General features: G+C 39.5%; 1 protein-coding gene and 1 pseudogene across 1 annotated transcript in view; both read left to right on the top strand.

Moving 5' to 3' along the window:
• Positions 1 to 25962, top strand: part of KIAA1217 (KIAA1217 ortholog) — an 846584-nt gene that overhangs the window by 445022 nt on the left and 375600 nt on the right. The window lies entirely within an intron of this gene.
• LOC111549992 lies at positions 5979 to 6932 on the top strand (annotated as a pseudogene).

Below are 25962 nucleotides of genomic sequence, written 5' to 3'. Positions count from 1 at the left end.
AGGGGGAGGATTTAACCAATCCCCTCATTTTACAGTTTAGAGAACTGAGGGCCAGATGGGATGAGTGGTTTACCCAAAATCACACAGCTGGTTAGGATAGAGCTATGATATTAATCTCATCTAATTCCAAATCCTATCTATGCTCTGTCCACACTCTTCCCAACCATTTAGGTGTCATGTTTGACTATCCAAAGGTAAGTTTCTTGCTGTTAACCAGAGTAGTTAAGTTTTGTGACCATAGGTCAGACCTAACTAACATTCTAGTTTTTCTTCCTCCCTTCCCTCCTCCCTCCCTCCCTGCATGGCTCTCTCCTTCTTTTTAGCCTCCACTATTTTAAGAATGCATTGGTTCTTAGATATGGGCAATAACCTCTCTCTTTTTCTGTAGCTCAGCATTTAGTATTCATGCAGCAAGCGTATGATTTTTTCCTGATGTGGTTTTATGTATTTTAAACTCTGGTTCGACTAGTCTACATTTGCTGTAAATGCCCAGATTGCAAATGGTAGCAACGTGCTATAAAAATAAAATGTTCTTATTGTAGTAAATATGCACAGATACAGAATGAGCGCCTGTTTCATCTCCATTTCCTTTCCTTCTCATTTACTGGCTAAGTACTTAGCCTTTTAAAAACCTTTCCATGCGAATCAGTACGTAAAATATTTGTTATGCGTCCAAACTGAAAGTTAATGAATTACAAAATATTCTTACTTTGTGAAATAGCATTTTATCTCTTTATGAATGAAGTACACAGAAAGAGGCAGTGGCTTTAAGTGTGATGATGGTCTTGACAAAGCAGAGATTATGCTACTTCTGTGAGATTTCTAAATCTCCCTCTATATCCAGTAATTCTCTCTTTGGACTAAATAGGGCAGAACATATTACATCTTTTCTATTCATTGTCTAACACTTAAATAAACTTTACTATCTTGTCCTTTCTGTTCTCTTAAAAAAAAAATAAAACTCTTTGTAAAGAAAGATTGTACTGATTTATTTTAAAAGCAACACTAAATCTTTCACTATAAAGGGAAAACTCTAAGGTTGAATTTTTTTTCTTACTAAAAACAATCTGCTCCTAGATATGGTGGAATGCTTGCTTTAATAAGGAATACATAAGTCTCAAATGACTAATATAGAAGAGCAACAAAATCCACTCATTCTGAAGTTAAGAATAAATGTAATAACAGTCTTGTATGCAACAAAATCCTAGAAAGTCTACAAGAAGAATCTATTCAGAACAGTGCCTGCTGGGTCCAAATCCTCTGTTCTCCAGCTTTAGAGCCTACTGTCAATTTCATGAACTACTAGCCTTAGGTCAGTTTGCCCATCACAGGGCTTCTATCCTTTTTACCATGAAGTCTGACTGTGGGGTTGTCTGTTTCACTCCTGGGTTGATTGGCTACAGCTGGTCTTGGAAGCGAACATCCCTTCATATAACATTAAGGGTTGCAAATTCCTACACCCTAGGATTCATCAACAGCTGAGACAGCAGCTGGGAAGGGTTAGTTTATACTTTTGAGGGTAAGAACACCACTTGTGGTTATGTCTGTCTGGAATCTTATTCTGTGTTTTCGAGAGACATTTAACTCTAAACATTGGAAGTAATAAAAACATGTTCTGTGGTTACATGGTACCATATGTCTTTCAGAAGGCACTTGGAGCTTTACACATTTGATCTAACTCATTTTTATTTCACCTTGGTTTTAAGAAGGTACCTTGTGTAACTTCGTTCTTAATAACGTACACATACACATAATTTATAGACAGCCGGAGACTGAGCCACTAAGGTTTTAAGTAGCCTATTATAATCCAGTCAAGGCTGAGAGCTGAATGAATTCCACTGACCTGTATATTGCTCTGAAACTTCTGTTATCTCTTTGCTAGATCACTGCCTTCTCATTAAATGCATTGTTATTGAATTACAGTAATAGAAGTTTCAGGACTTTGAAAGCAGTTAGCCTATGTGTCACTGCTGGGCCAGTGACTTCTTAGTTGTATGATATACAGCTTCCCATCAAAGCCTTAGTTTGTTCATCTTTTTGGTATTTTTTAAAAAGATAATTCCCCCGGGTTTATGCTTGTAATCTCAGCACTTTGGGAGGGTGAGGCAGGAGGATCACTTGAGCCCAGGAGTTCAAGACCAATCTGGTCAACAGAGTAAGACTCTGTCTCTACAAAAAATAATTTAAAAAAAAAAAAAAATAGCCAGACATGGTGACACATGCCTGTGTCCCAGCTTCTCAGGAGGCTGAGGTATGAGGATGACTTGAGCCTAGGATTTCGAGGCCGCAGCGAGCTGTGATCATGCTGCTGCACTCCAGCCTAGCTGACAGAGTGAGACTCTGTCTAAAAGAAAATAAAAATAAAAAAATAGGCCAGCCATGGTGGCTCATGCCTGTAATCCCAGCACTTTGGGAGGCTGAGACAGGCGGATCACGAGGTCAAGAAATCGAGACCATCCTGGCTGACATGGTGAAACCCTGTCTCTACTAAAAATACAAAAAATTAGCCGGGCGTGTCGGTGGGCACCTGTAGTCCCAGCTACTCGGGAGGCTGAGGCAGGGAATGGCATGAACCCGGGAGGCAGAGCTTGCAGTGAGCCGAGATTGTGCCACTGCACTCCAGCCTGGGGGACAGAGTGAGACTCCTTTTAAAAATAAAAAATAAATAAATAAAAATAATAATAATAATGAAGAGGATAATTCCTACTTCCTGACTTATTGGAAGGATTAAATAAGATAATATAAAAGCACTTAGTGTACTGTGTGATGCTGCATACATGAAGTACCTGGAGTAGCCAAATTCATACAGATAGAAAGTAGAGGGGAGAGGCCGGGCATGGTGACTCATACCTGTGATCCCAGCACTTTGGGAGGCCGAGGCAAGTGGATCACCTGAGGTGAGGAGTTTGAGACCATCCTGGTCAACATGGTGAAATCCCGTTTCTACTAAAAAAATACAAAAATTAGCTGGGCATGGTTGTGTGTGCCTGTAGTCCCAGCTACTTGGGAGGCTGAGGCAGGAGAATTCCTTTAACCTGGGAGGCAGAGGTTGTAGTGAGCTGAGATTGCGCCACTGCACTCCAGCCTGGGCAACAGAGTGAGACTCCATGTCAAAAAAAAAGGAAAGTAGAGGGGTGGTAGCCAGGTGTCTGGGGAAAAGGGAATGGGGAGTTAGTGTTTAATGCATACGGAGTTCCAGTGTTGCAAGATAAATCTGGAGATGGGTGATGGTGATGGTTGCAGATCAGGGTGAAAGTACTTAATGCCACTGCACTGTGCACTTAAAAATGATTACGATGATAAATGTTATGGTATGTGTATTTTACCACAATAATTTTTTAAAAACACTTAGTGCACTCCCAAACAATTCCTGTTAACCTAGTCCTGCCTCCTTTCCTAATCTTTCTTTTTGCCCTTGACAAATGGCTGTTAGTAATTGGAGATAGGATCAGCGGTTATCTGAAACTCTCTGAGCTGGGCAACTTGGATAGATCCACAGAACCCTAGTTAGTGGTGCTGGATCCACAGTTTCGAAGTGACAAGTACTTAGAGAACATCTAAGTTCCACATATTTGTATTATACACAAGAAAACTGAGGTCTGGAGGAATTGAATGATTTGCCTAAAATGACACAGCAAATCAATGGCAGAGCTGGAACCAAGACCCAAGATTACTAATTTTGAGTCCAATTTGCTTCTCAAAAAATGTTGGGGGCTGGGCGCAGTGGCTCACGCCTATAATCCCAGCACTTTGGGAGGCCGAGGTGGGTGGATCACCTGAGGTCAGGAGTTCAAGACCAACCTGGCTAACATGACGAAACCCTGTCACTACTAAAAAATACAAAAATTAGCTGGGCTCGGTAGTGGGCACCTGTAATCCCAGCTACTCAGGAGGCTGAGGCAGGGAGAATTGCTTGAACATGGGAGGTGGAAGTTGCAGTGAGCCAAGATCAAGCCACTGCAAGCTAGCCTGGGTGATACAGTGAGACTCTGTCTTGGAAAAAAAAATGTTGGGTTTGCAACTATCTCTGGGCAACATTTGGGCCACTCTGTGACCTGAAGTTGAGCTAAGAGTTTTCTTTATTCTGATTAGATAACTTTAGAGACTGGGAAATAAAATATTCCCTTGACAAGCAGTTGTTTGAAATAGCTTATTTGAAGTATAAATGCACACATTTATACCTTTAGTAACTGCATACATTTAAATTTTCCTGTTTGATAAACCTCAACATATGTATATACCATGAAACTATCACTACAGTCAAAATAATGACAAATCCATCACCAATTTTTAATGTTTTTCTCCATCATACTACCTCATCACCAGGCCATCAGGCAATCTGTGTTCTGTCACTAGAAATTAGCTTGCACTTTCTAGAGTAAATGGTATCATACATACTCCATTTTTGTCTCCCTTTTTCAACCAGCATAATTATTTTGAGATTCATCTATATTTTTGCGTGTATCAATAATTCATTTCTTATTTACTATTGAGTGGCAGCCTATTATTTGGATATGCCATGATCTGTTTATCCATTTAACTGTTGATGTATATTTGGTTTGCTTCCAGTTTGGGGCTATTGCAAATAAAGCCAACATGAACATTCACATAAAGTTTCTGTATGGAGATAGAATTCTATATTAACCATATGTTTCTGATATTTTGACATTTGAAACCTTACTGATCTTAGAGACACTGCCTCTCCCAGGGTAAACTAGTTCCTAAAGGTAACAAGACTTACCTGCCAACATCACTTTTATTTGTAAACTAACCAATCCAGAGCCTGGAATCCCCCACTGCTTCTTTGATCAGACTCTTACACTCTGGGCCACTATCCACCTGCCCTATCATCCCAGGGCTGAGTATCAGAAAACTAGGGGCAATCTGTACACCCTGGAGCTGGCTGAAACTATTCAAACTAGCCAGTCCTAAGCTCATTTATTCTTCTTATCCTGCCTCACACATTCCTTCCTGCAGAAACCACATAAAGGCTCATGTTTTCCCCTGGCTCTCTTTACTCGGGACTGACCTGGTGCTTGCTCATATGGCCTCTTTGTGTGCCATGCCTCCCATTTCTAGGGAACTGTGAGTAAAACGACTTCCTTTACAGGTATCTCTTAACGTACCTGATTAAAGCACATCTCAAGTACACTTTTAAATACTCATTTTTCTTGAATAAATCCTAGGAGTGGAATTGCTGAATCATATAGTAAGTATGTGTTTCAGTTTTTAAGAAACTACCAAACTGTTGTCCAAAGTGCTTGTCCATTTCACATTCTTAGCAATAGCATATGAAAGTACCAGTTGTTCCACTTCCTTACCACCCTTTGGTATGACTGGTCTTTTTAATTTTAGCCATTCTAAGAGCTACAGTCTCATTAATTTGCATGCCCTTGATGAACAATTTTGTTGAATATATTTTGTGTGCTAATTTGCCATCCTTTTATCTTTCAGATGTATCCATAGAAATCCCTTGTATACTTCTTTATTGGGTTGTTTTCTTATTGCTGAAATTTGAAAGTTCTTTCCATATTCTAGATACAAGTCCTTTATCAGATGTGTGTTTTGCAAAGAATTTCCCCCAGTCTCTGTCTTGTCTTCTTGTTCTCTTAACAGTGTCTTTTGGAGAGAGTTTTACATTTTGATGAAGCCAATTTGTTCTTTTATGGATTTTGGTTTTGGCATCATATCTAGGAAATCTTTCCTTGACCCAAGGTCACAAAGATTTTCTCCCCTGTTTTCTTCTAGTATACCTGGGATTTGTACAGATACATCTGAAAGAAGATACAAGGATGGCAAATTAGCACATGAAAAAATGCTCAACATAATTGTTTTTTAAGGGAATGCAAATTAACGAGATTATAACTCTTAGTATGGCTAAAATTAAGACTGATTGTACCAAGTGTTGGTGAGGAAGTAGAGCAACTAGTACTCTCATATGCTATTTCTAAGAATATAAAATAGAAGTTGCTGACACAATGGCAGCCTTTGCCATGGAACTCCAGGTGCCCATGTTAGGATCTGAACCAATGATGCTGCTTCATCTCCAAAGCCAGGAGTTAATGCCCAGTTCTTACCTGGATTTTAAATGTGGGATTTGCCAGCTCTGGTGACTCCACAACCTCAATCAATTAGTGGCCCTTCGGTAGGAGTAGTGTAATTGAGATCACCTTTACTTGCATGTGGGTCACCACCACAACCAGTTGTACCAGCTCATAAAGATCAAAGTGGTGCTCCACCAGTTAGAAGTATGTATGATGACATTTCTAGCCCGGGACTTGCATCAACACCTTTAACTTCAAGAAGACAGCCAAACATTTCATAATGCAGAGTCCTCTTGCTGGAGTTACATCTACTCCTGGAACAGGGCAAAGTATGTTTAGTCCAACAAATATCAGTAAGCTATGAAAGATGACATTATCTCCTGCCCAGTTGGATCATTTTTATACTCAAGGAGATCTTTGACTTCAGAAGATCACCTTGATGACACTTGGGTGACTGTGTTTGGGTTTCCTCAAGCCTCTGCTTCCTACATATTATTATCATTTGCACAGTATGGGAATATCTGAAAAAGTGTGACATCTAACACGGGAAATTGAATGTATATTCATTATCAGTCTAAACTGTGGGCTCGGAAAGCCTTAACCAAAGATGGGAGGATTTTTGGAGAATCCATCATGATTGGTGTAAAACCATGTATTGACCGAAGTGTAATGGGAAGCAGTGACAGACGTGCTTTATCATCTCCATCTTTAGCCTTTACACCACCAATCAAAACTCTAGGTACACCAACACAACCTGGAAGTACTCCTAGATTTCTGCCATGAGACCTCTTGCTACAGCATACAAAGCTTCTACTAGTGATTATCAGGTTATTTCTGACAGATGAAAATCTTGTATCCAAAGCAATGGAGTACATGTTTGGCTGGTAGTAGAAGACCAAGAAGGAGGTTACTACACTAAAACAGAGTTAGCAGAGTGCTGCTGGTTCCTTCGGTTAGTTATATAACCGTTTCTGCAGTATTGGATAGTTATCTCTTACTTCTTTTAGATAAAAGCCTTTTTCATTAAGGATACAGCCTATTTGTAGCTCGCACTTTAAAAGATGCTTCAGATACATTTTGAAGAAAACTAAAAATCCCTGTAAATAGGATTTTGTGCTTTCTGTAACAGTGCATGCTTCAACACAGAAAACTTAGCATTGATTATTGTAAATTAAATAACTGAAATTGTGGTGAGACTTCACAGTCTTCATGAGAAGGTGGCGATGAATTTCATGAAGGAGGACTGTAGTTATTTCTACGAAGACACAAAGATTATAATTAGCAATTTGAATTATGGTGTTCTAATTTGGATAGTATTTAATATTTTCATTATCCTTGTTTGTGTATGTCCTGTCACAGAATGTCCTCTTGGTGTATTCTAAAACCAACATTCTTTTTAAAAAACCTACTACTAAAGTTTTTTGATAATAAACATTGTCAATGATTTAAAAAAGAATATAAAATAGGACACTTTGCACAACAGTTTGGTAGTTTCTTAAAAATTTAAAGACATATGATCCAGCAATTCCAATCCTAGGATTCACTTAAGAAAAATGAGTATATAAAAATATACCCACCTGGGATTTGTTTTAATAGTTTTGAAGTTTTAGATTTTACATTTAGGTCTATGATATATATATATATAGTATTAGGGTTTTTAATCTGGTACAAGATACCCATTGAAGTTTGTTTCCTTCTTTGATATCTAACTGTTCTAGAACCACTTGTTGAAATGCTTATTTTTTCCCCGTAGAATTACCTTTGTATCTTTGTCAAAAATCAGTTGTCTATATAATATTAGTGTGGGTATGTTTCTGGATTCTCTAGTCTGTCCCATTGATCTATTTGCCCATCTTTTCTCTGTTAATTCCATACGGTCTAGATTACTATAAAAGCATAAGGCATGATATCAGATAGTGTTAGTTCTCTAACTTTGCTTTTCTTTTTCAAAATTGTTGTGGCTATTCTAGGTTCTCTCCAATTAATGAGCATTTTAATATCATTTAACAAGCATTTAGTAATATCTTGTCAATTTCTACCAAGAAAAGCCTTCTGGAATGTTTGTAGGAATACATCAATTTAGGCAAAAATGATATTTTAGCAATATTAACTTTTCCAGCCTAAGAATGTGGCATATATCTCCCCATTTATTTAGGACTTCTTTAACTTTTTAAGCCATGTGTTATGCCGTCAGTGTACCTATAGTACACATCTTTTGTGAAATGTATCCTTAAGTATTTCAAGTTTTGGATGCTATATGAATGGTATTTTTTTCTTAATTTCAGTTTTCAATTGGAAAAATACCTTGTTACTTCAAACTTGAATGCTGTGTTTCCATAGAGAACAGTAAAACAATAGTTTCCCTGTTCTGTTTTGGCTCCTATCTCTCTAAAATGTTTTACAAATGGATTTTCCTCTCAGCCTTTCAAACTAAATGCCAAGAGTCCTATAATGAGGATGAAAATGTGACCATATCACCCAGAAGGAGCTCACTGTGTTGTCCTCTTTTGCAAAAGCGGCTGAATAAATTGAGTATATTAGAGACACAAATTTCTAGGACTTGTAAGGATTCTGTCAAAAATATGTAACAGGGATGAATTACTCTTGCCCTGAGAACTTCAACTTTTGCACTTCCTGACTTTGCTATGGCTAAAATTGAAATACCAAAGTGGTATTCCCCAAAGTGTTTGAATTTAATAGCATTAATGACTAGGCTCCTACAAGTCTAAAAATTCTTGTTTGAAAATTCAGCTATTCTATTTGTACTTTCCGGGAGTGCTTAACTTTTAGTTTCCTACCTGTAAACTTTTCAAAAAGCAAATAACCTCACCTCAGACATCAAGTCCTTGTAAGGAGTGAGTGAGCAGCCCTACCTCCCTAAAGAAATAGCTGTACTCAGGAGAGGTCTTGTGGTTTAAATTTAGCTGGATCTTATCTCCTTCTATTCCGTTTAACTATTATGCTCTCAGAGCCTTGAGGAAACATGTTCTGGTAAACTCCTTCACCATAAAATGTTAAGAACAGAGGGCAAGTTAACACTTCTAAGACCATCCACATTTCAAAAGACAGTAATTCTAATGTACAGGCATTCATGGTAATGGTGGGTTTCAGGCATTGTGGGAAGGAGAGACAGAACAGCAAGAGAGCCTTTCGGCATCCCCTGTAATCTCATTGTTAGTCATGCCTTTTGGATAATCTGGCCCAACCTTCACCCCTGACTTTGTGAACACTGGGCTCTACCTCCTGAAATACACCATTAATGCACATAAGACTTTTCTGTCCCTGTGTCTCCAACTGTGTGACAATGGATCACAGATTTTGTTTTGTTTTGTTTTACTTTCCACACAGGAAAGTTGAGAAGATACAACACAATACTCAAAGTCACAATAAAGAAAGTTCAAGTCTAGGTTGAGTTGACGTTGTTACCATTATTCAACCCCTTCCTTACCACCCCAGCCTCTCAGGCACTGGCATTATTTGGTGACATTGATTAAGCCTCCACTGTTAAAGCTTTGAATGTCCCTTATCTTTGAGATTCAATGTTGGGAACCAGGAAGGATACCCAGAGAGACAAAAGGAATGTAGAACCAAGCTCAGCTCTTCTCCTGAATGAGGCATAATGGTTCAAAGTAGATGAATTAGAAATGATACGAGCTAGATAGAATCATTTTAGAAAAACTTTATAAATCTGATGAGCTCAAACCTAACAATGAAGAAGGAAACAGATGCAGTCTACCAGGAAAACAAAGGAGGTATATCTGAAGTGCTCGGTGATGCTGTCTAGACCCAAAGCACACCAGCACAAATAAATCCCACTCCCTAAACTGCAAGTATTTTGAAGTGTCTACAGCCCTGGAACTGGTAAAGAAAATATCAAATTTGGGTTCAGAGGTACCTTCAAAAATCCTTTCTACAGAATCCAGAATAAACTTGTAACAGGGCAGGGAAAGAACAGCCTCTGGAAATTTCCAGTCCTCCAAACGGGTAAGAGAGCAGCAGGAGACTGTTCATGTTTAAAGGAAGTCTGCCTAAAGCCATGCTTTGTGTTCACTCTTCTCTGTGAACATCAAACTGCTGCCATGCCTTTGTTGCAGTTTTGCCAAGGGAAGTTGAGCACAGGCTAACACCCTTCATGAATTGTCCTTGAGGAGGCGTTGTTGGCATTTGGCAGAAACATTCTCCAACTTCTTCATCTCTGTGGCAGAGCCTGAGTTCAGGCAGGCCCTGGAGCAAGCAGGTGCCTGTCTCTCCCCTGTGCAAGGAATGAGAAGGTGAGATTGTCATTAAGTAATGTAGCCCATCACATGGTACCTAGGATGATTTCAAGGAATTAAAGCACAATGCCTATATTAGTTATCTGTTCTGCACAAAACATTGCCCACCAGAATAGCAAAATGAATCATAGACTTTTATTATCTCACAGTTTCTGGTGTTAGGAATCTGGGAGCAGACTAGCTGGGTGGTTCAAGCTCAGGATCTCTTGTGAGACTGCAGTCAAGCTCTTGGCTAGGGCTATAGGTGTGTGAGGCTAAAAGATCTATTTCCAAGCTCTCTTGTGTGATTGTGGGCAAGACTCAGTTTCTTGCTGGCTGTTGGCTGAGTGTCTCACTTCCTTGCTATGTGGGCCTTTCCAAAGGCTGCCTGAGCAATCTCATGACATAGCAGCTGGCTTTCCCCTGAGGACATGATCCAAGAGGAAAAGACCAATATGGCAGCCACAGTCTTTTATAACCCATCTTGGAAATGACACAGAAACAATCATTTCTGTTATATTCTATTGGTCATACAGACCAACTCTAGAACAATGTAGAAGGGGAGTGTCAGGAAGCAGGCAGCACTGGGCACCCTCTTGGAGGCTGCCTACCATACCTCTCATCTAATTGTGCTGAGAACATAGTTGGCCCTGGCCTTTGATATAATGTATATCAGGTAACACTTTTTAGAGGTACTGCAATACAGTGGCAAGACTAGTAGACTGCTAGTAAAGAGATTTGTATTCAAGTTCAGTTCTGACAATTACAAATATTCTGTGTCTTTGGAATGCTGCTTAACCTTTTTGCACATCTGTTATCTCATCTGTAAAATGAGAATTTTGTCATTAATGGCCTCAAGGATGTCTCTCAACTCTCAAATTCCATCTCTTCATTCATATTTCTTAATTGCCATTAAGAACTATGCCATTTCAGGCATGAAAGTTATGAAGGTGATTTTGTTTTACAAAATGGGCAATTTTCCAATGAGTTTCGCTTATTTTAAAGAAATAAACCAACTGGAGAAATGGCACCCTAGAGTTTTCTTGGAGCTTATTTCTTTTCCATTCATTACTCATATTTTAGTAAGTAAACCTCACAATAACATATTGTTATTTGTATAATGTTTTAAAGTGTAGTATACATATTTTATATATGCAAGTGAATTCATCTGTAAACCACATTAGGAAGGTATTAGGCTTGGAAAGCCTTCCAGCTTCATTCTCCCATTACCTAGTGGCTGATGTTTACATGGGTGGTAATTTGGCCAGAACTACAATAGCCTTCTAATAAAGACACTCCCAGGCACATGGCCCAAATAGATGGGTGAAAAAGGCTCCATCCTGTCTAAAAGCTCTAAGTCTAAGCAAGGCACAGTGACGCGTACCTGTAGTCCCAGCTACTGGGGAGCCTGAGGTAGAAGGATCACTCACTATGTTGCCCAGAAGTTTGAGTCCAGCCGAGGCAACATAGTGAGACCGTGTCTCTAAAATTAATTAATTTAATTAAATAAAAAATAAACATCTAAGTCTAAAGAGACAGCTACAGTGGCCTACCATATGTAGAGTGGACTAGCAGTGGAATGAACAGTGAACTCTTCATCTCCTCTACTAGCCTAGAGTGAGCTAAGGACAGGGACAACCTCTTGGGAGATTGAACTTCTAAGATGAGAATAGGAAAGCCATCTAGTTGCTTATCGTTTAATTCCTTGAACAAGACGAACAGGTTCCCGCCCCAGAGCCTTTGTACTTGCCCTGCCTGGGAATCACTTAGGTTCAGTTCAAGGATCACCTTTTCAGATTAGCTTTCTCTAGCCACCAATCTTAAGTGACATCCTCTCCCGTACGGGCATTCTCTACCACACCCTATTGTACTATCTTGGTAGCCCTATCTAAAATCATTTTACTAGTGTACTTGTTTCAAGAGTTCACCACCAATAGAGCGTAAGCTGTCTGAGAGAGGTAACCCACTCTATCCTGGTTACTGCCACATCTCCAGTGCCTGGAATAGTTCTTGGTATAGAGTGGGCACTCAATAAATATTTGTTAAATGGATGAATGAATTGAGTCTGAAAAAGTTTGTGGTTTGATAGATGTGAGTTTTAGGAGACACTTAGATAGTAGTAGAAAAGAATATTAAATGGACCTATTTCTGTTCTATTGGAATGGGCAAGTAGGGATGAAATCTGAGAATAAAGAGGCTTGTGTATCCCACATAATTAAGATAACCCCCAACAACTGGGAGCAAACACCTCCCTCAGGGATTCTAGGAGGAAAGGTCCTGCTATCAGAACCAGTTGTGCCCCAGGAAGAAAAGAAGAAGAAAGAATAATATTTCTGGACTATCTGAGATCACTCAATGGATGCCATGCTCATTGTGACAGGGGATACTCTCCCCTGAAGACAGGAAGGGTGCCTACCCTTTCTTGAAGCCAATGGAAGATTGCATTGAAGGGAAGAGTGCTGGCAAGAGTGGAAGACTGGTACCTCTTTGGCTGGGCAGATGTCTGCCTAGGGAGCAAACCAACAGTTCAGTTCCTGAGTTTTGTTAACCCGGGGAAAAGGGAGTAAGAGAAAAATGGCAGAGTAAAGCAGAGAGAAGTGGCCAGGAAGCCAACTGTACTTACACTGCATGGAATGCAAAGATGGCGGTGATTCCCACATAGACCATAGACAGGCTGGTGCCATCTTGAGAGTTCTCCACCAGCTGACAAGGCTCCCAAGTTTCTCAGAGGATGCACTTGTATGTGTAAGGTTGGAAGAGTACTGCTGGGAATGGAAGAAGTTGAATAGGAGCCTGAGCTCTCACCTCTAGGAACTGTTCGCACCCTGGTCTGGCACCCAAGATCTACATGTGGATGCCCGTCACAGAAGAGATGCTAAGAATGTATCAGCGTTAGTGCAAGATGCAAAAAACAGAAAATGAAAACCACCCAGAAAGGATTCACCTAATCCCTCTTCACTGACCCAGACCCACCAAGGAGCAAGATTTGGATTGGAAGTGGAGATGGAGGTACCCAGAAGCAGAACTTTTTCTGTACCCATGGGATATACCCTGAGCCATTGCTTAGCCTGCACCAGAGAAAATAAAGAGATTAGATTTAAGTTGGATACAAAATTTGAGTTTTAAACTGGCCCAGACTTTCTGTAACTGCAAGTGACCAGAAGTTTATAGGATCTTGCTCAGGTATCATCAAGGAACGGGAAAATGGTATTTGACAGGACATGATTGAAGGACATAACTGGAAACATTGAACAAATGAAACCATTTCATGTTTTCGACATTGAGTTCAAACTATCCAATCTCCTAGCTAGAGCTGAAGAAAGGCAGTTTACTGAACTTTTAACAAGAGAGTTCTTCAGGCATGTGATTTATCTTTGGGTGAACTTTGCTGGCTTTTGTCAGAGGCCGAGGTGACAAGACAGTTTATAAAAAGCAAGACTCAAGACTCACCCTTGGTACTGTAGACTCAGTTGCCTTTCTTCTGCCGTGCTCCATCCTCCTCACCACCTCTGATTTTGTAAGAGTCAAGAGAGAAAAGCATTAAAAACTTATTTTCTGAAAGTCATTTTTCTACAGCTTCAAAGGAATTTTGAGATCTTTGGACAAATCATTTTTAAAATTTCAAGGATACTTTTTAATAAAACGGAGTGATTAGAAAGAAAAACACCACCCTCATTTCCTCCTTCCTTGATAAATAAATCACCTTAATAAAGAAATCACCTGTGAGATTGTTTCTGAGTGGGTGCACAACCTAGATGTATTTCCTGTGGCTGCCGAAAACTAGATTAAAAGAAAATGCATTGAAATTCATGTTAAGAATAACCTCGGTTATTGATTAACGGGTACAAATATACACTTAGATTAATAAAATAAGATCTAGTGTTCAATAGATCAGTAGGGTGACTATAGTCAACATCATCAATTGAATATTTCAAAATAGGGGCCAGGCACGGTGGCTTACTCCTGTAATCCTAGCACTTTGGCAGACCAAGGCGGGCAGATCACTTGAGATCAGGAGTTCGAGACGAGCCTGGGCAACAAGGTGAAACCCCATCTCTACTAAAAATACAAAAATTAGCTGGGCGTGATGGTGCATACCTGTAATCCCAGCTACTTGGGAGACTGAGGCACAAGAATCACTTGAGCCTGGGAAGTGGAGATTGCAGTGAACTGAGATCATGCCACTTCATTTCCAACCTGACTCAGTCTCAAATAAAAAAATAAAAAAAATGTTAAATAATTCAGATGTTCCTAGCATATAGAAAACGTAAGTATTTAAGGTGATGGACATCCCAATTGCCCTGATTTGATTATATGGATGTGTCAGATTATCACATGTACTACAAAACTATGTACAGCTATTATTTATCAACAAAAAATAAATTAATTCATTTTTTAAAAAAAGAATAATTTTGATCAGAATAAACACATTTCAGGTGCTGAGAACTGGAGAAGAAAGCTATTTTGGAAAGGGATGACAGTGAATAAGTTAAAAGTTAAGCATATAGCTTTGGGTTTCACATAATCTCATTTTAAAAGGAAAATACATTTCCTGAATGATTAAAAACAGGAAACACACTTACTTTTTTTAAAAAGATATTGAATGATAGTCAACTGGTAAGATTTCTTTCTGCTTGGACTTCTCTAGTCTTTGTTTTAGGTTGTCTCTCCTTTTACAAATTTCTTTCATCTTTCTGATAAAAAGCACTGAATAACAAAATAACACTTACTTAGAAATATTAGAAAGGTTTGGTGTGTTTGTGTGTGTCTGTGTGTGTTACTTTAGATGTTACAAAAATATGAAGCAAACCAATGCCCTGTATTTGTCCTCTCAGAATATTGTATGATTTGAAAGTGTTATGGCATTGGTGAAGTCATTTGTTGGTAACAGCACAAACTCAGCATGTCTTTATCTTTCCTGTAGTTCTCTACAACATGTGCAAAGTAGAGCCCAAGATGTAAAGACCTCCTGTCCCTCTCTAACAGTCAGGGCGTGATTATCTTGTAGAGGGACAGACCCAAGCCCTCTCACTTCTGAGAACTAAATGTTTTTCCACCTTTGCCCAACTTGGACAACTGTGAAGAACTCAGTGGCCTTCCGTTATTATGTTTGTATTCATCAACAAAATTCTTTCCTCACTGACACTACTCCCCTCCCTCACACAAACCCAGTGTTTTCTAGTGATCATTTAGAACAATATAGGCATGTCTTAGTCTGTTTTGTGCTGCCGTAATGGTATGCCACGGAGAAATGTATTGGCGCATGATTCTAGAGACTGGGAAGTCCAAGATCAAGGGTTCGGCATCTGGCAAGGGCCTTCATGTTATGTCATCCAATGGTGGAAGGAGCAAGTGAGTGCAAGAAAGCCCAAGATGGGGGCCAAACTCACTTTCATAACAAACCCAATCCTGAGATAACATTACCCATTCATGAAAGCAGAGCCCTCGTGAAAACATCTCTCACTAGGCCCCACCACCCAACACTATTGCACTGGGGGTTAGGTTTCCAACATTTGAACCATGACTTCTGTTAATGGATAGAACATAAGGATTCTAATTCTGGCAGATTCTTCTCTCTCCAGATATTACTGAACTTGAATCCTGGGGATTGCTAGGGGTATGTGACACAAGGACCTAAAAATTATAAGATTTGAATTATTCATCACAATGATAAAAATTATGACCATCAATTAAGTTCCTACTAGATGTCAGGCCATAGAGGTATAGGCATATAATTTTTAATCCTAAAGCTTACTTATAAGGAGGGATTTTTTTTTCACACAAGAAAAACAGAGGCTCCATGAAAGTAGTAACTTGTAGAAAATAGATGAACTGGGATTCAGTCCTGAGTTTGACTACAGCATGGCCTCTTTCCAAAGGAAACTCTTAAGCAGAAGCTGAAATGTGGCAGGACATTTCCTCTGTGCTATGGAGACCTTTTGTGAAACAGTGGGAGTGTGGATCTTTCTCTCCCTACATGAGACACCTACATTTTTCTTAAAAGAAACGTGACCAGCTGAATGGCTGATTATTTAAAAATTGGGTCCTTTTCTGTATGATAAAGTGAGGTGGGAAGAAAAAGCAGACTGGCCAATATATCAAAGGATTTCCTGACACTCCCCAGAAGCAGAAGACAGGCTGTCCCTGTTTCCTCTGTTTACTGAAGCCAGCCTCGGTTCTCTCCGGCCACTGTCTGACATTATCAGTGTTCATACACATTAGCCTCAAAGGCTGTCCAACATAACAGAGCACCTTACCTCTCACTTCCTGGAGAAATTATTTTTCTTTTCTTAAGCAAAGGAAACTCCATAATCTAAAGAGGCCATTTTTCATCTGGATCATCAAGCAGTGGCTCTGAAGGTGTGTTTAAGTTCACTCTCAGGTGTGCTTGCCAAGCACATGATCTAGGTGCTGGCAGAGCACAGGGTCATTCAAGTGCGTAATTCACAAGACTCCAGCTGCCAGTCAGTGGAGAACCAAACAGGAAGCTCAACTGATATAATGAGCATAGTTAACCCTTGAGAAACATGAGATACAACAACATTTTCAAAAGTCTTCGACATGTCAAATTTTTGTGCTATGCCCAATGTTGATCTTCATTTATTATTTATCTACTATCTTTAAATTGCCCGGAGCATTAAAGCTAGGAAATTTAAGGATGTCAGTAAATATACCATTGCTTCTCATCACACTTGGCATAAAAGTTTATGAGACCTCAATAGTTTGGCCCATGCCTGTTCTTCCTGACCCATGCTCCATGACTCAATTCTCATTCTCTCCATTCTAGTCCCAATGGCTTTCTTACCCCCAATCACCCTCCCTGCCCACCCTCTGAATAACACCACCATCAGTCTTTAGCATATATTCTGCTTTATCTTTCCTCACTGCATTGACCACTCATTGTTTACCATTGTCTGCACCACCAGAAGGCTATCTCTGCGAGGACAGGGAATTCGTTTTGTTCCCTGCCATAACTGAATACCTAAGAATTATCCAATAAATTAAAAATTCATGATGAATGAATGAAGTGTAGATCTAGAAAAGATGGTTATATTCAAACAGCAAGTCCATCAAATTCTACAGAGTATTTAACTTGTCCCATGTTTGCTGTGCCAGGGTCTGCACAGCCCTCAGGCATCCTAGGTTGCCAAGACCCTTCCAAGGAAAAGGGTGCTTCTCTTAGACAAAAGATGAGCTCCTCTCCCAGTCTGGGTCATCATCTGGTTTCCATGGCAACCCATATAAAGTGCCTCTGACCCTGAGCAATTTATAGGACATAAAGTATCCCACACTCATAAAACAGTAAACAAAACAAACCACAAAAAAAAAAAAAAAAACAGAACAAACACCTAAGCTCCCTAAATTACTATTTTGGAAGATAATTTATTAGTACTCAAAAAGCTTTAAGGGATATTTTTTCATAAACAGGCTATATCTGATGGCAGTAGTTGATTGTGTTATGTAAGTGCAGCTCTCTGCTAGCCATGGAAAATGTAGATTTTATGCTGGTAAAGAGACTATTGGTTGTGACTTACAACCATACATCCATGCTTTATACAAAAACCCAAATTAAATTAAGAGTGGCATTTTCCAGTGATAGTTTGTTTCTGTCCTAAATACAGCAGTGTTGAAAAGACTTTATTCTACATTCAATATTTTGCAGCACTGGTTGCTCTTTGCCGAGTGGTAAGTTGGGGCTTCAGAACAGGGAAATAAATAGACTCACTCCTGAAAGGAGGACAGGAAGGTGGGACTCCCAGGGGAAGCTGGCCTTTGTGTTTGATGAATGAGTCTTTTTCAAGTATCTCTGTTGTTTGGTTTTTTAAAGGAAAGAGGGACACTCTCCAGTCTGTTCCCAAGCTCATTGTGTGAAATTTGCCTCGTTTGGGAACTTCATTATTTTCCTAGCTGTGAAATATTGAGTCAGTGGGTTCTGCAGGAATGCACTGTCTGGAGACATTCCGAGGGGAGGTTCTTTGACAACATCCCCCGTACGAAGGCTGAAGATGGGTGCAGAGTAAATAAGTCCGAAGTCAGTGATAAAGAGAGGACAAAGGCAGTAGTAAACCAACATCATGGTCAAAAGACCTTCACTGCTTCTGACGCTATATAAATAATCTCCATTACCTCTACTGCTTATAGGATATGAATTGACTAGAAGTTTCCAAATCCAAATAAGTGCCCTATAAACTTGAAGAAAAGTCTGCATGGATTGAAAGTTACAAACCTACAAAATAGTACTGTGTATAGCAGTGAGATATCCTCCCTGGAACTGTCTTATGAGTGAAGGGGCACCACATCCTGTGGGTGCTCTGGCTGTGACATCCCCTTGAATGCATGCCCAGTTGGGCCTGTTCTGTTCAGAGATGTGTTCTGCCCAATAATGCCAAGTAGAAAAGCAAATTCCAATGTTGTTTTCTAAACACTCTCTTTTCTCTAAATGGCATCAGCAAAACTAAGCTTACCAATTGGGGACAGCTAAAAGCTTAGATTGGTAGGATCAATCTGTGAAGAGCAAAGAAGGCATCAAGCACTTCATTCACTCAAAGACGTAATCAGAATTATCTTCAGTCAAATTAAGTATTCCCGGAATGTGAGTGCTCAAAGCGGATGGGTTTGTGATGACATTGTCATCATGATCATCATCTTCTTCATCATCAGCTTACAATGAATTTATAACACCAAAATACATGGCTCTGATAAGACAAGCAACAGGAAACATTTTTATTGAAAAGCTCTCATAAATAGGGAATACAGCATGGCTAGAAGGGACTCCATTAGTCTAGATATTTACAAAGCCTTCAAGAAATTTTTTAAAATAAATGATCCTAATAAAAAGCATTGGAAACACCTAAAATTTTAAAAATTGACAATGTTCAATTTCCAAATTATAATAAATGTTTTTGAAAGCTAATATTGTTTTTCCTTCAATAATAATGATGATCATCTGGGCACGGTGGCTCACGCCTGTAATCCCAGCACTTTGGGAGGCTGAGGCGGGCAGATCACCTGAGGTTGGGAGTTCGAGACCAGCCTGACTGACATGGAGAAACCCCATCTCTACTAAAAACACAAAATTAGCCAGGTGTGGTGCATGTCTGTAATTCCAGCTACTCAGGAGGATGAGGCAGGAGAATCACTTGAACCCGGGAGGCAGAGGTTGCAGTGAGCTGAGATTGCACAATTGCACTCCAGCCTGGACAACAAGAGCAAAACTCCATCTCAAAAAATTAAATAAACAAATAAATAAATAAATAAATAAATAAATAAATAAATAAATAAATATAACGATGATTGACACCATAATCAAAAATCATAGCAAAAAGCTAGAAGTTATTGAAACCTTCCTGCAAGCTAGGAACTGTAGGGAGGAGTTTACATGCATTGTCTTAATGTCATCCTCACAACATCCTCTGAGGTTGGGGCTATTATTATCCCCATTTAAACAAAGAGGAAACTGAGGCTTAGACATGGCAAACAGTTTGACGGAGATCATACAGTTGATATGTGATGAAACCAAAACTTCAGCCCAAAACCTTGGCTGTTATAGTGAGAGTATAATTCACACAGGGTAGTACAGAAAAGAAGATAATAAATTTGAATTTCTTGGTTTCTATTAAGACAGCAACCATTTAAATGGGAACTATGGACTTGTTCTGTCTTGCCCCATAATCGTGGAAAAGGAGAAGAGATTTACATGAAACATTGTCAAATAATTTGTCACTCCTGGAGGAACCATTTTCCTATGACCACTATGCCAAGAGGATATTCTTTCATGTCCAAATTCATAGAGACAAGATAGACTGCTCTGGGATTCTGAAGGGAGAAAGTACCTCAGTAACAATTTTGAGAAGCAGTTTGTGTAGTCCCTTAGAGCACAAAAGCCAAAGCCAAATTCTCTGGGATCAGGTCTTGACCCTAGTGCATCCTAGCTGAGTTACCTTAGAAAAGTTGCTTAGCCTCTCTGTGACTCCTTTTTCTAATCTGCAGAACTGAGACAATAATAGTACCTATTTTACTGAGTCATTGTGAGATTAAATGAGTTAACATCTGTCCAATGGTTAAACATGCTTAGCACATAGTAAGACTATATAGGTGTTGGCCATCACTAGTACCAACACTGAAATAACCTGTTGAAGACCTGAAGGACACAGCTGACCAGCGACATCAGCATTTTTCACAATTCCCTGCCTGTGCACAAGTTCAAACTCAGGCACTCCATGTATTTTGTTTTTACAGGTGTTTGGAATCTGCTTTTCACTTCTGTTTTCTCTCTTTGATATGATACTTCAGACCTGCTCTTGACTGTCTGGCTCATTCTTAAGTGAACTGTGGACTGTTCCTTTGTTTTGTACCCAGAATTGTAAGTTTCAATGAAGTTATTAACAAGACAATTCCCGGAAGCATAATATTCTAAAGCAGGGGTCTCCAACCCCCAGGCCATGGACTGGTACTGGTTTGTGGCCCTTTAGGAACCAGGCTGCACAGCAGGGGTGAGTAGCAGGCCAGAGAGTGAAGCTTCATCTGTATTTGCAGCCACTCCCTATCACCGCATTTCCTCCGGAGCTCCACCTCCTGTCAGATCAGTGGTGGTATTAGATTCTCATAGGACCGTGAACCCTATTGTAAACTGAGCAAGTGAGGGATGTAGGTTGCACGCTCCTTATGAGAATCTAATGCCTGATGATCTGTCACTATCTCCCATCATCCCCAGATGGGACCATCTAGTTTCAGGAAAACAAGCTCAGGACTCCCTCTGATTCTACAAGATGGTGAGTTATATAATTTCTCATTATATATTACAATGTAATAATAATAGAAATAAATTACACAATCAACATAATGCACTTGAATCATCCCCAAAACCACTCCCTGACCCTCATCCATGTGAAAATTGTCTCCCACAAAACTGGTCTCTGGTGCCAAAAAGTTTGGGGACCTCTGCTCTAAAGTTACCAAGACTACTTAGATGATATAACAGTTACAGAATCTAAGACTTCCACTTCTAAAGAGATCATCTGGTTCAGTCCTCTACCTAAAAGATGGTTCAACTTTATACATTAAAATATTACATAGGCACTCAAAGTAGAAACCGATTCTAAAATTGGAATCGTGCCTAGATAATTCTAGAACTTCAAAAGCTTAAAATACTGCCTGGTTCATAGGAAATACTTAACAATTATCAACTACCTTTTTAATAAGAGTGTTAGTATTAGTTTGAGTAACCCAAATCTTTTTCCTCTGAAGATTATGACTTCAAAAAAAGTCACGTTGCCTTTTAAATGTCCAAATTGCAAAGTCCAAGCTGCATCTCTTTGCCATAAGTTTATCAATTTCCATGTGCCCCTCAGGCATTTCTGAATGTCCCACGGGGCTGTCTTGTACTCTCAAGAACAAGTGTCTTCTGACACCTGTCATGTTCTCCTCCATCATGGAAATGCACCATTTCTAATTCCAATTGATCTCTGTGATGACACTGTCAAGTCTACCTCCTCCTGACTTCTGGAGAAAGGGCTCAAGTCTTACCAGGGGTAAGACCAGGGCTTCACTGTGCATGGAGACAAGCTTTTCTGGAAGTTTTATGGAATGGCAATAGGTCATGGAATATGAGTTATTGTTACTACCCCTGCCCAGTATGACTCAGAGGCCACAAATGCAGGCCCTTCTATGTCTGTCTAGTTCTTGGCTTGCTGCCTTGCCACCTGGGCAGCTTGTCCTTCACCAAAAGGTGTGTCCCAGGTATCTCTGCACATGTCAGCATCCACACCAGAGAGGAGGACATTTCTCCTATCCAAACTATATGCACATATGTGCATGCTTGTGGACACACACACAAATGAGTCTAAAGCTATACCTTGAAACCCTATTTCCTATCACAGAAGAGGATTAACCAAGAAAGGTTTCGTACCTTGAAACCCTATTTCCTATCACAGAAGAGGACTAACCAAGAAAGGTTTCGGGCTACCAAAAACTGGAAGTGGTAAGGAAGGATCCCCACCTATAGGCTTTGCAGGGAGCATGACCCTCCCAACAACTCACTTTCAGTCTTCTAGCCTCCAGAACTATGAGAAAATAAATGTCTCTTGTTTTAAGCAACTCAGTTTATAGTACTTTGTTATGGCAGTCCTTAGGTAACTGATTGAAAAACTACAGACTTTTTAAACATTGTATTTATTTATTTATTTATTTCAATAGGTTTTGGGGGAACAGGTGGTGTTTGGTTACATGAATACGTTCTTTAGAGGTGATCTGTGATAGTTTGGTGTACCCATCACCGGAACAGTGTGTAGTGTACCAAATGTGTAGTGTTTTGTTGTTGTTTTTGGAGATGGAGTCTCACTCTATCGCCCAGGCTGGAGTGCAGTGGCGTGATCTCACCTTACTGCAGCCTCTGCCTCCTGGGTTCAACTGATTCTCTTGCCTCAGCCTTCCAAGCAGCTGGATTACAGGTGTGCACCACCATGCCTGGCTAATTTTTTTTTTCTGTATTTTTGGTAAAGACAGGGTCTCACTATGTTGGCCAGCCTGGTCTCAAACTCCTGACCTCAGGTGATCTGCCCACCTTGACCTCCCAAAGTACTGGGATTACAGGCATGAGCCACTGCACCCGGCCCAGTGTATATAGACTTTTATTCTTCACCCCACTTCTGTCCTTTTCCTGAGTCACCAAAGTCCATTGTATCATGCCTTTGCATCCCTATAGCTTAGCTCCTTATAGCTTAGCATTCTTATAGCTTAGCTCCCACTTATGAGTAACAACATACAATGTTTGGTTTTCTATTCCTGAGTTACTTCACTTAGAATAATGATCTCCAATACCATCCAGGTAGCTGTGAATGCCATTATTTCACTCCTTTTTATGGCTGAATAGTATTCCATGGTGTGTGTGTGTGTGTGTGTGTGTGTGTGTATGATTTTTCATTCCCGAGTTACTTCAATTAGAATTATAGTCTCCAATATTATCCAGGTTGCTGTAAATGTCATTAATTCATTTCTTTTGAGTAGTAGTCCTCTTTATGCACACACACACATATCACAATTTATCATATATATCACTTATATCTTCTCTTTTTTTTTTTTTTTTTTTGGAGACGGAGTCTCGCTCTGTCGCGCAGGCTGGAGTGCAGTGGCCAGATCTCAGCTCACTGCAAGCTCCGCCTCCCAGGTTTACGCCATTCTCCTGCCTCAGCCTCCGGAGTAGCTGGGACTACAGGCGCCCGCCACCTCGCCCAGCTAGTTTTTTGTATTTTTTAGTAGAGACGGGGTTTCACAGTGTTAGCCAGGATGGTCTCCATCTCCTGACCTCGTGATCTGCCCGTCTCAGCCTCCCAAAGTGCTGGGATTACAGGCTTGAGCCACCGCACCCAGCCTTCACTTATATCTTTATATCATGTATATCTTTATCTATATATCATATATATATATATATCTCACAATTTCTTTATCCACTCATTGATCAGTGGGCATTTGGGCGGGTTCCATATTTTTGCAATTGTGAATTGTGTTACTATAAACGTGCATGTGCAAGTATCTTTTTCATATAATGACTTCTTTTCCTCTGGATACCCAGTAATGGGATTGCTGGATCAAATGGTAGAACTACAGACATTTTTTGACCTGTGATATATGTAAATCTGTATAATAAACATTTTCTACTACTTTTACAAATGTCTACAAAGGTGACAGTTTAAAAATCTCAACTCAGAAAAAAAGTACACAAAATTCCAATCAATGCTTATATTTATTTTTCCCCAAGTAATTAGACAAATTGAAGGTGGTGGGGGAGGCTAGCTTCACTTGATTTCCAGTGAATAGTGCTGATGAGTCAGGACCATTACATCTCTCAGAAAATGCCCTGTAAAAAGCAAACTCTGAGTGTTGTGTTTACTAGAGTGATACCATATGTTGGTTGATTAACAAGTTGTCAGAATATTAGAAGTTCTTGGCTGATTGCAAGAAGGAGCATCTGTTTGCTGGATCCTTTATCTAATGTGTGTACAGATAGCACCAGGTCTGGTGCTTTTCCTAAATATCAGATATAAATTCCTGTAGTATTTAGCTTTCAGAGAGTAACACCAATGTATAGCTAGAGTTGAAGATGTTTATTCTGAGGAGAGCAAATTAAGTAAGGCCAGACAAAAAGGTAAATGTGCATATAAGAGTATGTCATTTAGCATTGTTTTACCATTATCCCTGACATTATGTACCACAATTAATGTTTACTTTAGTGTTACTTGCATAGGGATTTAGGAAAAACAAAAATCTCTTTTAGAACTGTTTATTGTTTTATCTGTTGATGGAATTTAATAATGCTTTATTTGTATAAAGTGACTTACAGTTTATAAATACTTTCACATTGAATTCTCACAACATCATAAACATGGCAAGGAATCCTATCCCCATTTCACGGATGATGAATCTGCAGTTGAGTTGGGGTACATCCATCTGGCTTAAACATGGTGAAACCAGGACATAAAGCCAGGTCTTCTGAGGTGCTATGATAGGATTTACTCAGGGTGAAATTCTCGACTTTTCCTTTGTAACTTCTTGCACCTGTTCTCCACCACCTTTGATAACAGCCAGCCACCGTATATTAGATTGTACCATTTTAATTTCAGCCAGTAGATTCCTTTTCACTACCCATCAAAGCAGACATGAAATAAGTAAAGCGGGAAAAGGGAATCTTCTTATGTTAACTAAGTTCAAAGTTAGAATTACATTTCAGTTGTTCCATTTCCTTTGAAGTTTCTCAGCACCCATGGTCTTGGAACTAAGTGGCTCTGTGATACGATATACATTTCACCTTTTTCTTTAGCCTGAGGTTTTTTTGTTCTATATTTTTATGACATACAGGAAGACTATGTTACAGAGATTTTTTTTAATGTTTCAGGGAAATGGGACATATTAGGAAAAACAGAGTATTTTACATATCCCAAATTTTAGTTATTTATTTAAATCATAAGTCAGATGTCACTTTTGAGCATTTCTTCCTATCATTCATTTGCTTAATGTAAGGGAGGAAAAAAATAACTTTTTCTTTAACCTCTTAGATTCAGTGACTGGGGTCTGTGAATTAAACTGACAAACGACAATTAACATGAGAAAGTGTTTATCTCCCATGTACCCAGAGGACCTCATAGAAAAGAAGTAAAAACCTACAAAAAGTACTTAGGCATTGATGCTTATATACCATTTTAACACAGAGCAATAAATTGTGGATAAGTGACAAGACAAAGTAAAAGGCTTTAGGGCTTCTGATATGGTTTGGATCTGTGTCCCTACCCAAATCTTCTCTTCAATTTTCATCCCTAATATTGGAGGTAGGGCCTGGTGGGAGGTGATTGGATCATGGGCGTAGTTTCTAATGATTTAGCACCATCCCCCAAGTGCTGTCTCATGATAGACTTCTCATGAGATCTGGTTATTTTAAAGTGTGTGTTACCTGCCCCATCTCTTCCTCCTCCTCTGGCTATGTGAAGATGTGCCTGCTTCCCCTCCACCTTCTGCTATGATTGTAAGTTTCCTGAGGCCTCCCCAGTCATGCTTCCTGTATAGCTTGCAAAACCATGAGCCAGTTCAACCTCTTTTCCCTTTAAATTGGCCAGTCTCAGGAATTTCTCTTTCTTTCTTTCTTTCTTTCTTTCTTTCTTTCTTTCTTTCTTTCT

The sequence above is a fragment of the Piliocolobus tephrosceles genome, chromosome 9 (assembly GCF_002776525.5).
Source record: "Piliocolobus tephrosceles isolate RC106 chromosome 9, ASM277652v3, whole genome shotgun sequence".
NCBI lineage: Eukaryota > Metazoa > Chordata > Mammalia > Primates > Cercopithecidae > Piliocolobus > Piliocolobus tephrosceles.
The sequence above is the reverse complement of the archived record's forward strand: the minus strand, read 5'-3'. Positions and strand labels throughout refer to the sequence as shown.